This window comes from Aethalodelphis obliquidens, unplaced genomic scaffold (assembly GCF_003676395.1).
Source record: "Aethalodelphis obliquidens isolate GAN/ISIS:26980383/991018 unplaced genomic scaffold, ASM367639v1 scaffold32, whole genome shotgun sequence".
In the NCBI taxonomy this organism is placed as follows: Eukaryota; Metazoa; Chordata; class Mammalia; order Artiodactyla; family Delphinidae; genus Aethalodelphis; species Aethalodelphis obliquidens.
In genome coordinates this window covers 12906808-12921787 of record NW_020837976.1, presented here as the reverse complement: position 1 = coordinate 12921787, position 14980 = coordinate 12906808, and the positions used below count along the sequence as shown (strand labels likewise).

Sequence of the window (14980 nt, the reverse complement as noted above, 5' to 3'; positions counted from 1 at the left end):
AACTCAGTTTTGGTTCACATTAGGTTTTGCCACAAAAAGAGTTTCCTGTATACTTAGGAAAATACATTTGAGTTTTCAGAACTTTTAACTTTTAGAATTGTGGATGTGAATTATGGACCTTTTATCATAAGATTTGGGAGAGGATTAAATATATAAAGCACCTGGAATATAATAGGAACTCAATCAGTTATTATTACCATTGTTATTCATTGCCTCAATATTATTAGTAGGAAAATGTTGTAGTAGGATAGTATTGTAGTAGTAATTATTTCAAGACTGTAGAAGTATGCAAATAGAAAGAAAAATAGACAAATGGGATCTAATTAAACTCAAAAGCTTTTACACAGCAAAGGAAACCATAAATAAAATGAAAAGACAACCCACAGAATGGGAGAAAATATTTGCAAATGATGCAACTGACAAAGGATTAGTCTTCAAAATTTACCAATGGCTTATGTGGCTCAATACCATAAAACAAACAACCTGGACTTCCCTGGTGGCGTAGTGGTTGAGAATCTGCCTGCCAATGCAGGGGACATGGGTTCGATCCCTGGTCGGGGAAGATCCCACGTACTGTGGAGCAACTAAGTCCACGCACCACAACTAGTGAGCCTGCACTCTAGAGCCCGCGAGCCACAGCTACTGAAGCCCACACGGATAGAGCCCGTGCTCCGCAACAAAAGAAGCCGCCGCAGTGAGAAGCCAGTGCACCACAACAAAGAGTAGCCCACGCTCGCTGCAACTAGAAAGCCTGTGCGTGCAGCAACGAAGACCCAATGCAGCCAAAAAATTAATTAATTAATTAAAAAAAAACCCTCATAAAAAACAAAAAACAACCCAATCAAAAAATGGGCAGAGTGGGGCTTCCCTGGTGGCACAGTGGTTGAGAGTCTGCCTGCCAATGCAGGGGACACGAGTTTGTGCCCCGGTCCGGGAAGATCCCAGATGCCGCGGAGCGGCTGGGCCGGTGAGCCATGGCTGCTGAGCCTGCGCGTCCGGAGCCTGTGCTCCGCAACGGGAGAGGCCACGGCAGTGAGAGGCCCGCATACCAAACAAACAAACAAAAAAAAAAAATGAAAGAAAAAAATGGGCAGAGGCCGTAAATAGACATTTCTCCAAAGAAGATATACAGATGGCAAAGAGGCACATGAAAAGATGTTCAACATCGCTAATTATTAGAGAAATGCAAATCAAAACTACAATAAGGTATCACCTCACACCAGTCAGAATGGTCATCATCAAAAAATCTACAAACAATAAATGCTGGAGAGGGTGTGGAAAAAAGGGAACCCTCCTACACTGTTGATGGGAATGTAAATTGGTGCAGTCACTATGGAGAACAGTGTGGAGGTTCCTTAAAAAACGAAAAATAGAGCTACCATATGATCCAGCAATCCTACTCCTGGGCATATATCTGGAGAAAAACTTGGTTCGAAAGTATGTATGTACCCCAAGGTTCATTGCAGCACTGTTTACAATAACCCAAGACATGGAAGCAACCTAAATGTCCATTTACAGATGAATATATAAAGAAGATGTGGTACATATATACAATGGAATATTACTCAGCCATTAAAAAGAATGAAATACTGCCATTTGCAGCAACATGGATGGACCTGGAGATTATCATACTAAGCGAAGTAAGTCACACAGAGAAAGACAAATATCATACGGTATCACTTATATGCAGAATCTGAAAAAAAATGATACAAATGATCTTATTTACAACACAGAAACAGATTCACAGAACCTAGGGAATGAATTTATGGTTACCAGGGTAAGGGTGGGGGGAAGAGATAGATTGGGAATTTGGGATTGATATGTATACACTGCTATATTTAAAACAGACAACCAACAAGGACCTACTGTATAGCACACACACACACACACACAAAAGACTATAAAAGTAAAGCCCTGTTAGAAATGTTACCCAGTTTTCTTGTTCATTCAAGCCAGGTTGAAACTATGGGTGGTGTTTTAGGGAGGGTTTAGATAGAAATAAAGGGACTGGGAAGCCCATTCTTCGTGGTCTTTCATACGTTTACTGGGGATGAGGCAGAGAGTCTGTTGATAAGTGTACATAGTGGAGGTGAGTAGGAGCTCTAGGTAGCATTGGTTCCCCAGATACTGGGAACTGCCTTTTTCCTCCTCCTCTTCCTCCTCCCCTTTCCCCTTCTCCTTCTCCTTCTTTTATGTACTCAGTCTCATGACTGTCATCTCATGAGACAAAGGAAATTACTTTAGCCATGGGCTAGAGGTTGAGGTTCACATGTAGGTGGTGGAAGCCTTGAACAAAGCGTTCTTGATCCTCTGAGAGTAAAGAGATCATTCATTATTGCCTGCCTGGGGGAAGGTGAGACTCAAACTTAATGAGTTTGCATATTAATGAGTCTGCATATTAATGAGTCTGCATATTAATGCTAACAGCTTTCCAGTTACATTTTGGTCATTCACTGATTCAGTAGCACCTTGTTTTGCTCTTCTTTCCTGGATTTAGGTAATGAACAAACTGACCAACTTGGGGATTGCTAGGTTGGGGTAGGTTCCTAAGGAAGCTGGTAGACTTACGATTTTTCTGGTAGTCATCTTGTCTTACCTGGAGGGTAAGGTGGTTTATGAAGGCTGATGCCTGGGGCCTCAGAAATATCATAGACTTTGGAGTACTTTGAATCCTACCTACCTCCTCCTTTGTAAATGTGGGCAAGTCACTTAGCCTCTCTGAGCCTCAGTTTCATGAGACGTAAAAATAAAAAGAACAACAGCTTCCTTAGAGTTGTGAGAGTTAAGTGTGCAAATACCTAGTGTATTCCCCAGTGCATAGCATGTGCCCCATTAAAAGTAGCTACATTATCTGTGTAATTTCCTAATTTTTGTCTAGTAAGAACGTGCTAAGAATGATCATTTGAATTTTCTTTATAGTTAAAAACTGATGATGAATTGTAACATGTGTGTTACTCTGGTGAGGGATGTTGATAATGGGTGAGGCTATGCATGTGTGGGGACAGAGGGTATCTGGGACATCTCTGTACTTTCTGCCCAATTTTGCTGTGAACCTAAAACTGCTCTTAAAAGTAAAGTCTATCAAACAGTAATAAAAATATGATGATGATGCAGTAACTGCAATAGCAGCTGTAGAGATATTCAGCATTATACAGTAAAACAGGTTATTTCTCAAATAATTTAGAACATGATGCTGCTGTGGAAAGAAGCTGAGGTTCAGTAACAGAATACCTGGCTTCCAGCCTGAGTTTTACTGATTGTATGAACTTGAACAAATCACTTAATTGAATTTATCTTTACTGTCAGTAAAATGAGGATTATGATGTAGACTTTGTCTACCTCCCAGGGCTGATGTGAAGATCAAATGAGGGAATCTATATGGAAGCATTGTGTAACACTCTGATATGTCATAGAAGGGATAGGGTTTGGGTTTTGTAAACTTATTCTTTTCCTTGCCTTTTTGGCAAAAGGACCCCGGGTTCTGATCCAAGGGAGAAGGGTTAATCATAGGGTAATAGCCTGCATTCAAACGGAGTCTCCTCCTCCTCATTTCCTGCCAAAGCAACATTTTGGTTAGAAGCAGGGGAATACTGTCACTGAACGCAGTGGGAAGAGGATAGGCAGGGAAGAGCCTTTAAAAATGAAGTAAATGAATAAAACACACAGAAATTCCCTATTTTGCCCTTTCTCATTTAGTACCTAGCTCATTTCGGGCAATGTATACCTGCTTCCCTCCTCCTGCTGGTGTTTTCATTTATGTAAATTTCTTTATTTCCTTTTATATAAATCAAATTAACAGTGTCATTATTTGGAACATAGAGAATGCTTGCTGCTCTGTGCACTGAGTGGGCCAACTTGGCTATTGTAACCCCAGATCATAGTTTTTTCTTCCTGTACTATGTTGTCAAGTGGTTTTACTTTTATTCCAAGTGCTCTCCTTATTATAATAGCCCTTGAAAGGTAGCCTAGAGTTTCAGTGACACTGACTTAATTACTAAAAGGCCCTGGGAAAGGCGGCCTGGCACAGTGGCAGGAGCACGGGTTTGGAATCCTCAGACCTGGCTTTGAATCCTGGCTCTGCCACTTGATAGCTTTGTGACATGAAAAGTCAAGTGACCTGTCTGAACCTCACCTTCCTCACGTGGAAAGTGAGGATAATACCCCTCTGCTTTTTAGGGTGGTTTATAATGGTTATAAATATTGGTTTGGCCAAAAAGTTCATTTGGGTTTTATGGAAAAAACCCAATAGCTTAGGACAGTACTCAATACAGGGAAGTCTGGTTTTTTTAATCCAGCTATAGGCAAGTCACGTAATGTTCCTGAGTGTCAGTCCACTCAGGTGTGACAAGGGGATCACAGCAATTCCTATCTACCAGGGTTATTCTGAAAATTAAAGATAATGGAATTAAAGTTCTGGGAAGTGGTGGGAACTGGCTCTTCTTAATGCTGCTTGTTCAGTTGCTGAGTTTGCAGCCAGAAGGACCTGGGTTTAAATCCTAATTCTGCCACTTAGCTCCTTTGAACATCTTCCCCTTAGAAAAATGGAGATAACATCTTCCTTGCATAGTTTTTGTGACGATTAGAGATAATGTATAGAAAACGTCTGGCACTTTGGTAAAACAGCTCAATAGATGCTAGGATTATATTGTAATATGCAGTTTAAGTACATCACTAGGGTTTGATTTGCTAATTGTGATTCTTCCTTTACTGGAAAATATCCAGTAACTGACAGGAGTGTTTAAACTTTAACTCTTGTCTTTCTAGACCTGTGAGCATTGCAGCAATGGAAAAACCGAGTTCTTGATTTAGTTAAAGGAAGAAATGAGGCTGGGCAGATGGCATCTGGTCTGAAGGCGCAGTATGGGGAAAACAGTTCAAAGTTTTTCAGGCTCATGTGACAGTGGCCTCTGTTCTCACCCTCACACCTAGGAAAGGTCCAATAACCTGAGTCTCTCGGCCTCCAAGGGAATTAAGCTGAGTTTATTCCTGAAGTATAAACTTTCAAACAGTGGCTCTTTTTTTTTTCCCTTTTAGAATATGGTTTGGAACCTGATGCCAAAGCTAAAAGGTTGATTGTATATTGAACCAGAAAGCTAGATAGCTGGTCCAGGTAACTCAAACCAGACATTTTTCTAAAATCTGAACCAATGGATTAAATTTAGTCATATAATTTTAATGGTTTTCTAAACTGTTTTTCTGCCTGTGTGGATCCAATTCAAACATATAATTACCAATTAATAGTGCAGCATGTTTTCTGACTTTCGGCTCTGTAGACCAGCTTGCCTGTAGAAATTACAAGGCCGTTGTGCGATCCTCCCTCGTACTCAAAAGAGAGGATCTTTTTGATTCTAGAGTAGAAAGATGATTCCCTTATCCCCAGTTGAGTATCTTATCAGTGGAATGATTGTAAAGTAATAATTACAAAGTTGCTCTGGAATCAAGACAATCAGTTAAAGAAACCTCAGTTTCAGGGCACATTGTTGCAACCTGAATAATTTGAAAATGTGGATATCTAACCAGATCTCAGCTCAATTTACTGCATCCAAATAATGGGTGCATTGGTTTCCTAGGGCTGTCATAACAACGTACCATAAACTGGGTGGCTTAAAATAACAGAAACGTATCACTTCAGAGTTCTGGAGACAAAAATCAAAGTGTTGGCAGGATCGTGTTCCCTCTGAAGGCGCTAGAGTAGAGTTTGTTCCAGGCCTGTCTCTTAACTTCTGGTAGCCTCAGGCATCCCTTGCCTCACAGATCATCACTCCAGCCCTCTGTCCTCACATGGTGTTTTTCCTGTGTGTCTTCACAACATTTTCTCTCTGTGTATATCTGTTTCTGTGTCCAGATTTCCCCTTTTTATAAGGACACCATTCACATTGGATTAGGGCCCACCCTAATGCCCTTGAGGTCACATTCTGAGGTACTAGGGGTGAGGACTTTGACATCTCTTTCCTGGGGGACATGATTCACCCCATAATGATGGGCTTGGGTTTCTCACCAAAGAAAGCTTGTGAACTTTTCAGTATTCACCCCGTGACTAAGGGACTCTCTGCTAATGTCTCCCTCTCCATCAGATGCATCTCTTAAAGGCATGAAACGTTCACAAATTCCAGGGGCTATAGTTCTTACAGAATTTCTTGTAAGATAAAGAACTGAGAGTTTAGCTGTATGTATATATGACTTAAAATTTACAGAGTTGGCAAACAGAGATGCTGATGCAAATTTTTTTGTTGACTAAGTACATAAAAATCCATGGTCAATAGAGCAGAGCTAATGTAGAAAAGATTTAAGAGGAGGAGGATTTAAATTGGAGCTTGAAGTGAGGAAAAGAGGAATTTATATTGCTAGAGAGGTTGGGGAAAGTCAGTCTAAAAAGGGAACCGTGACACAGATAAAACTTCAGAGAATAGAATGGGCAAGTTGGTGGTCTGGTGGACTTTAGTCAATTAATATTCACCCAGTGTGTCTGTATTCTAGGCCCTTGGAATATCTCAGTGAACAAAATATAAAAATCACTGCTCTCATGGAGCTTATACTCTTGGTGTGTATGTGTGTGTTGTGGGAAGAAACAAAATAAACAAGTAAGTAAATATTAGAAGGTGATAAGTACTTTAGAGAAAGAAAAAAAAATGTACGGTAGGGGAAAGAGGATTGGGAGTTGGGGAGAGGGTGGCTGCAATTTTAAGCAGGCATTCAGAGTGGGCCTCACTAAGAAGGAAACTGTTGAGCAAAGACTTGAAGAAGGTGAGGGGACCCTATGGCTCTCTGAGGGAGGAACATTCTAGAAAGAGAGAAGCACCAGTGCAAAGGACCTAAGGGAGGAACGTGCCTGAGATGTTTAAGGAACAGCAGGTGGCCTTTGTGATCAGAGCAGGTTGATCAAAGGGGAGAAGAAGGAAACCAGTCCATTGTGAGGACTTTTGTTTTTACCTGCGTGAAACAGGTAGTCTGGGTAGTCGTTACTGAGTTGACGCGGAGGAATGAAATGATATGACTGATGTTTAAAGAGGATCCCCTTGGCTATCCAGGGGACAAGGTTGGAAGCAGAGAGAGAACTTTGGAGGCCATTAGGTAACCCAGGTAAGAAATAATGGAGCCTGGATCAGGGTAGTACCTGTGAAAGTGATAAGGAAACGGACTGGATCCTGGATATAAGGTTTTCTTGAGGGCTTTCTTACAGCCAATAGGATTTTCTGACAGATTGAATGTGGAGAGTGAGAGTCAAGTGTAACACTATAACTTGTCTTGAGCAACTGGAAGGATGGAGTTGTCATTAGCTGAGAACAGGAAGCCTTGTAGGGGCAGGATGTTTGTGGGATGGCGTAGGGAGAAACTGGGACTTCCATTTGGGACACAGAAGTTTGAGATGTCTATTAGACATCCAAATGGAGATATTAAACAGGCAGTTGTGTATGTAAGTCTGGAATTCAGCAGAGAGGTTGGAGCTGAAAATATAAATTTGAGAGTCTCTGGAATATGAAGACGGGATGAACTCTCCAAGGTTGTGAGTGATGATAGAAAAGACATCCAAGGACTGAGCCCTGGGACTTTCCGACGTTAAAAGGAGAAAGAAGAAAAAGAGACTGAGAAGGAGTAACCAGTGAGGTAGAAAGAACAGCAATAGGATTTGTTTGACTAGCTGAGGGTTAGTAATCTGTTGAGACAGGACAAGGGATAAATTGGTAAAAGGACTTGAAGACCAAGCATAGTCCCTAGATTCTTTTAGAGGCTGAAACTAAGGCATAACTTGATAAAAGATTTGTCTAAAATGACTTCATGGTAAATATCTCCTTCTAATCCCAGTCCCTTGATTCAATCAGAATCCTCATGGTTGAGGAAAATTTTGTAATGTGCAAGGTTTAGAGATATGTATGCCACTCTACCATGGAATTCGATAAGAGAGGCTGTTTCATTCTGAGTTGTTCAGAATAACAAATTCTTCATCTACTGGGTGTGTGTGTGTCTGTGTATGTATTTCTGATCAGTGGCATTTTAGAGAAGCATCCACAAAGCCACCAAAGTTAATAGGTCAGTATTACTTTCTTCAAACGTAGTTTTACCCGCAAGCTTGATAAAGGCTAGAGGGTGCAGGCTCAAAAGCCAGACTTAAGGAAAGAGTTCCCTGAATCCTGTTTCTGGTCTCATGCTCTTTTGTTTTTGTTGAGATAATTTGTCTTGCTTGTTGATCTTTGACCTGAGGCTTAGGGTTTTCTTTTTTGCAGGATGAAATTAAAGTTTGAAATTAAAGACCAGTAGATTCCAAAGGAGACTGAAATAATACCTTCGGAAGTTCAAGTGTGATGTAACAGTATACTAGAGAGGAAGACGTGGAAATTCAACAATATCACACAAGAGAGTTGAAGAATCAGAGGTGGTGGTTTGGCACCTCCTATGACACACAGATCCCAGGTGGGTCATCCCGAACTTGGAAAAAGAGCATGTAGTAGAATTTTCACTAATTTCTGTTTGTGGCTCTAGGGTAATTGCTGACTAAACTGATGCTTCAAATAAGTAACTAAGTGTTGGCATTTTATAGCCTTTGAAACTTGTTTTTAGACATTTTTTGGTCTTATTTCTCTGTTGCCTTTTTGATCTAAACTCTCAAACTCTTTCAGAACTGAAGCAGGAAATTTAGATTTAACCTCAAGAGTCAATGTTTTGTCTTGTGTCTCGTCTAATATAATACAGATGTGAGGATGGCTGTATTTTACTTGAACACTTATTGAATTTCTGCCTTACTCCTTTCTCTTTCTAATGGGAAACAGTCTAACTCTAGTCCTCATTAAACTCAGAGAACCCAAGCTGTAATCTTGAGAATGTACATGGAGAGAAGATATATTTAGGTTATTTACTTAGGTTACAAAGCCTTAAACTGCTTCACTATTTGAGGAAAAATATCTCCTGTCTATGAAAGACAATGAGAAACAAAGAAAAATGTTAAAGATTTAAAAAGTGTTAAAGAATTGAAAAAATGGCCCTTCAAAATGCTCTTTTCTGACTAGAATGAGTGTCAGTTCATTACCTGGGCAGTCTGTAATGTAGTGAGATGTCCCTTTTGAACACTCTACATTCTAGCTTGACAATGCCTATATTTCCTTTCTTTCTTTCTTTCTTTTTTTAAACATCTTTATTGCAGTATAATTGCTTTACAGTGTTGTGTTAGTTGCTGCTGTATAACAAAGTGAATCAACTATACGTATACATATATCCCCATATCCCTTCCCTCTTGCTTCTCCCTCCCGCCCTCCCTATTCCCACCCCTCTAGGTGGTCACAGAGCACGGAGCTGTTCTCCCTGTGCTATGCGGCTGCTTCCCACTAGCTACCTATTTTACATTTGGTAGTTCATATATGTCCATGCCACTCTCTCACTTTGTCCCACCTTACCCTTCCCCCTCCCCATGTCCTCAAGTCCATTCTCTACATTTGTGTCTTTATTCCTGTCCTTTCCCTAGGTTCTTCAGAACCATTTTTTTTTTTTTTTTTAGATTCCATATATATGTGTTAGCATATGGTATTTGGTTTTCTCTTTCTGACTTACTTCACTCTGTACGACAGACTCTAGGTCCATCCACCTCACTACGAATAACTCAATTTCGTTTCGTTTTATGGCTGAGTAATATTCCATTGTATATACGTGCCACATCTCCTTTATCCGTTCATCTGTCGATGGACACAGGTTGCTTCCATGTCCTGGCTATTGTAAATAGTGCTGCAGTGAACGTGGTGGTACATGACTCTATTTGAATTATGGTTTTCTTAGGGTATATGCCCAGTAGTGGGATTGCTGAGTCATATGGTAATTCTATTTTTAGTTTTTTAAGGAACCTCCATACTGTTCTCCATAGTGGCTGTATCAATTTACATTCCCACCGACAGTGCAAGAGGGTTCCCTTTTCTCCACACCCTCTCCAGCATTTATTGTTTGTAGATTTTTTGATGATGACAATGCCTATATTTTCTATCTACAAAGCTAGTTCTCCCAAATTGTGCTATTCCAGAGAACTGCGCAGACTGAATATTTCAGCAACTTTGAGGTCACCATCTCAGCTTCCTGTGGCATAAATCTTCTGTAGGTCAGTTGGGCAGAGAAGGGCCCAACTTGTCCAGTGACTGTGATACAGACAATGACACCCAGCTCCTTTGGCCGAAGTGCTACATTTATCTATCAGTACTGATCCAACAATCTGAATTTTTTTTTCAGGTTGGTGGCAAATGTATTTCAGAGGGAAAAAATACTTCATAGTGTAGACGTGTAATGTGAGCTCATTTATATGGTTTAGGAATGATTTCTTCAGTGGCCCAGTGACCTGATCTGCTTCAACTAGTCTAAACATGTGTCACAATTATGTTTGTACCTCTCTTTGGATTTATTTGATTAGAGGCTTTCTTGTTGACTTGTGTTACAGGGGAAAATAAACACATATCCCTGTCCTCAGACCAGTCACTGGTTTGTTTACTCTGACGGTTGCAACCAATCATGAAACAGAGCTCTCCAAAGATGGCATGGTGGCCTCTCCTAGGACATAGTGAGCTTTTGGTCGGTGTAACCAGGGACAGACACGACCCTGGCATGCAGCCAGGTGGCTTCATGGCCAGGATCTTAGAAGGAGACTCATGACTGAAGGACCAGTTGGTCTAGATGGCTTCCACATCCCCTTCTCACTCCCAGCTGCTTTGATCAGTGCATTTGATTCAATCCTTTCAGGACTGACAGTATCTGGAGAGCTTGGTTAGTAAATGAACAGTTTGGAGTCATGTTTACATCTGGTCCATTGGGTGCCAGTGAACCAGCTAATAATCACATGTGTACACTTGGCCATGGTGTGGAGAATCAGCATTCTGTGGGAGGAACATTTAAAATCACTTTTTGTTTTGGCATTGACATTTTCTTTGAAATTTAAATTTTCTATCATGTCCTCATTAGAAATGCTGGGCATCTGATTTTAAAAAAAAACAAAAACCCCAAACAACCTATGTTAGCTGACACTTCTAAAGTAATATATATTTATAAATATATAAGAGTATAATAATAAAACTAATGATCATGTCAGCAGTACCACTACTGTGGCAGAATGCAATTTGGTATATCTGGTCAAGAATTATATTATTTTCTAATAAGACAGTAAAATATTTCTATTGTCACTATGGTACACCTTACCATTGTGGAATTATAACAAATCCTCATTTGTTCCCTCCTCCCGATCCTGCCGTGTGTTCCTTGCTTTGCATAGACGTTGCATAACATTTACATGTAAGTTTAAACCTAGAAAGGTGAACTAGAAGGTACTAGAGGAAAGAGTACGGAGCTGTTGGTTCAGATTGTTCTGGGTTTGAAACTCCGCTGTGAAACTCATCAGCTGTGTTGCATAGTTTCCAACTTCTTCGATTCTTTGGAAAAAGACCCTGGGCTTCATGAAATTCTGCTTGATGTACATCCTGTGTCCAGAGAGACATCGTTCATAAGAGGGACCGTTATTCCCAGTTGGGCCTGGGGCATTAGCGGGAACAAGGCGCAACAAAGTAGTTGAGAAGCGACAGCATCCTTTTTCATCTGTGTTATTGGCTTGTCCCTTGTTCAGTGGTTGATTGGAGATCAAAGGTGGAAGGGAAACCAGGGTGTGCTCAACAACAAGGATCTTGATGTTCTTGAAAGACAGTATTTAGCTCAAATACTTCTGTGTGGCAAAGATGAATGCATATTAGAATTCTGAGAGTTTTTGTGATGACCAGGAAGTCTTCTAGTCAGTATTTGTTTGTTTTTCTTTATAGGGCGTATCTGAAGAAAGCCCCAAAGAAAGATGGTTTTTATGAAGCTTTGCTCCTTTTGGTGTTTCCTGCCTTGTTTTCCTTCCTTACTCCAAGGGCAGCCTTGCTCTATGTGATGTATGACCAGGCAGCCCAGACTTCTTTTTTTCTTTTTAAAGGATTTGTTTGTTTATTTATTTATTTATGGCTGCATTGGCTCTTCTTTGCTGCACGCAGGCTTTCTCTAGTTGTGGCCAGTAGGGGGCTAGTCTTCAGTTGGGGTGCACAGGCTTCTCACTGTGGTGGCTTCTCTTGTTGCGGACCACAGGTTCTAGGCATGCGGGCTTCAGTAGCTGTGGCTTGCGGGCTCTCTAGAGTGCAGGCTCAGTAGTTGTGGCGCATTGGCTTAGTTGCTCCACAGCATGTGGGATCTTCCTGGACCAGGGCTCGAACCCATGTCCCCTGCATTGGCAGGTGGATTCTTAACTGCTTTGCCACCAGGGAAACCCCAGACTTCTTATATTCATGTCTGGTGCTGCATTCTCCAGTGTGTCTGTAGAATCTCAAGGCCTTGCTAGTGTTGTTTCCCTGGCAAAGGCTCTTCCAAAGTGGAAGTGTGAGTTCTTGAACCAAGCTTGCTCTGACCAAGCCAGCCAGTATATACATTGCACATTTAGTAACGGCCTATCTTTTCAAAAGAGAGCTAGCTTCAGGCCTTCAGGTGCTGGGGATGGCAAAAGTTATTTCAGGATGCCCTTCCCATATTTGATGATCCCACATCAAGACTTGGAATTTATATGGATTTATATATAGAAGATTCTCAAAACTAAAGTTCTTGGATGCAAGGAACTTGAATTTAAATCACGCGACTTATGTGTTTTGACATTCATACCTGCTGATGATCACCAATTGTTGTGTAAGATGACTTACGGAGGATCTAGCAAAATATACTCTGAATCATGTGACATTGCTGTTCTAATTTACAATTAATTTATCATGGTATGAATGACAGATCTTAATTAGTTTGGTTAATACAGGGGATGAGAAGTCATATAGTTCAGTAGAAGCATCAGAAGGACCCTCATATATGTGATCGTTTTTGTCAGACACACTGAATCCGTGAATTCTTTCCTTCTCTTTGGGAAGATGTTGCACTTGGGTGACATAGCGGGAAGCTCAGTGATGTTGGAGAATGTCTGTAGATAAAACTGATCTGTGTCCAAACCATTCCACTTGATAGGCAAGTGGCTTGGAGTTGCAAAGACAGGGGCTCCTAGAGCTGGAGATGGGTTCAGAGGAAGGGCAGGGCTGGCCTGGCCCTTGGGCTGCAGAGCACAGAGCCTTAGGAGATTGAACAACAGCATCTAGACCAAAGCTCGAGTCGGGTGCCAGACTAGGTGAAGGAGCAAACCAGAGTAGAGAGAGGAAGACTGGGCATGAGGCTATATAGCAAGGTATCTGAGGCCACTAGACCAAGAAAGTGAGGGTACAGGGCAGGCAGGAGGCAGAACACAAGGGCCTGGGTCAGGGTCTGCCAGCCTAGCTAATTGGAGAGCTATGTATAACCAGCTTACTCACTTGGCAGTGAACATGTCTTAAGGCAAATGCACTGTGCAGAAGATCTGATCACTGGATACCCTAATTTTGGTTTCTTGGGATCCCTGGGCTTGCAGATCTGAGTCTTCTGGTTTTGGAAGCGTGAACTCTGGAAAGTGACTGGGTTATCCCCAAAGAAGCTGGGGAAATCTGACCCTTCCCTACTCTACCTTCCCTCACCAGTCAAAAAAAGTAGCAAACCTCATAGCAGGTCTCAGGAATGTTCATGGTTAATGGAAAATGCTGGAGAAGAGGTAGGAAATTTTGGTCCTTTATAACTGGTTTGAAGCTTTACATTCTGGCAGCTGAAGATGTATTGAGTCCTCATTCCCTGTCATCTGCTTTTACTATTTGGCCTGCAATATCATGCATTTAAGGCATGTCTACTCTTGAATTTTTGTATGGGCCTATAAATATTAGAAGTTAACAGTGAAGGGGACAGGGACATTTTAGTGGAGTAAACCGTTAGATGGTCTTGGTTTCCAGTTTCATTTCGTTAATTGATGGTCTGCTCATTTTAATCTGAAATACAAAGGAGCTATTGAAGTGGAGGAATGTTTTCATGTTCTCATATCAGGGCCACATGAGCAAAACATTAAAGAATAGTACTAGTTCAAATGGTTTCCAAATCAGTCACATTTCTCTATAATTTTCTCATTCTGATTCCTGTTTGTATTTTCTGTGGAGGCCAACTTGTGGTTGTCATAGCAATTCCTTTTTTCTACAGGAATCTCTGATATTTTGATTTTTATTATTTGCACCTCATAGCAAGTCAAGATCTATTAAAATCTAAATATTTTCTTTAAAATAACCAGAATAGATCTTTAACCTTCACCTCATTACTCTTAATGTCTTTTGACCTCTGATTTATAGGATTTCTTAGGATTCTCTTTTGATGTAATAAGAAATAGTCCCATGAACAGGGTGGTTTGAAGACGACGAAAGTCTGTGAGTCCTGGTACCCACCATTCTTCCCTTTGCTTTTAGCACCTTCAGCGGCTCTGGGTATTGGGTATTTCTATCATGGCTGTACACAGGTGGTCCTGGCTTAAATACCAAGAGTCTTTGCTGGATTTTGTTCCCTTTTCCTTCTCCCATCCTTATTATTTCCTTCCGTATGCTTTTAGATTTTTTTCCATGCAGTTTTCATGTATTGTTTTGACTCCACTGAAATTTTTCTATTAAAAAGTTTTGTTTGAAGCTGGCAATGATCCGATTCTTGTCACATCCATAGCTTCTCAGAATTTACCATTGTACCTTTTCTGTGGCTTTGATATTGTTGACCAGTCAATCCTCCTTGAAGCTGTCTCCTCTGGGTTTTTTTTTTTCCTCTTTTTTGTCTTTCCATCTTCCCACCCATCCAGTGGCTATGTCATGAATACCGTGCAGGGTTCTGCATTGTTCTGGTTATCTGGCTTGGCCTTTCCCAACATCTCCTAGGCTCTTCTTTAGTTCCTGCTCCAAAAAGGAGCCCCTCATCCCAGGTTCTGCCTTGGACAGCTCCAGGTTCCACATGCACTTCCTGGGTGGGCTTATTCACCCTCTGGATGCCACCTGTCATGAGAGAAGGCTAACTAACCCTCAAATCCATATCCCTGGTTTGGACCGCTCACCTCCACTGCAGTTCTCTGTCTCCA

General features: G+C 41.1%; 1 long non-coding RNA gene across 1 annotated transcript in view; it reads left to right on the top strand.

Annotated features, from left to right (window-relative positions):
- Window positions 1-14980, top strand: part of LOC113631343 (uncharacterized) — a 91561-nt gene that overhangs the window by 59325 nt on the left and 17256 nt on the right. Inside the window, exon 3 of the long non-coding RNA XR_003437267.1 lies at window positions 8223-8409. This is a non-coding gene — a long non-coding RNA (uncharacterized LOC113631343). The remainder of the gene's footprint in view (window positions 1-8222; window positions 8410-14980) is intronic.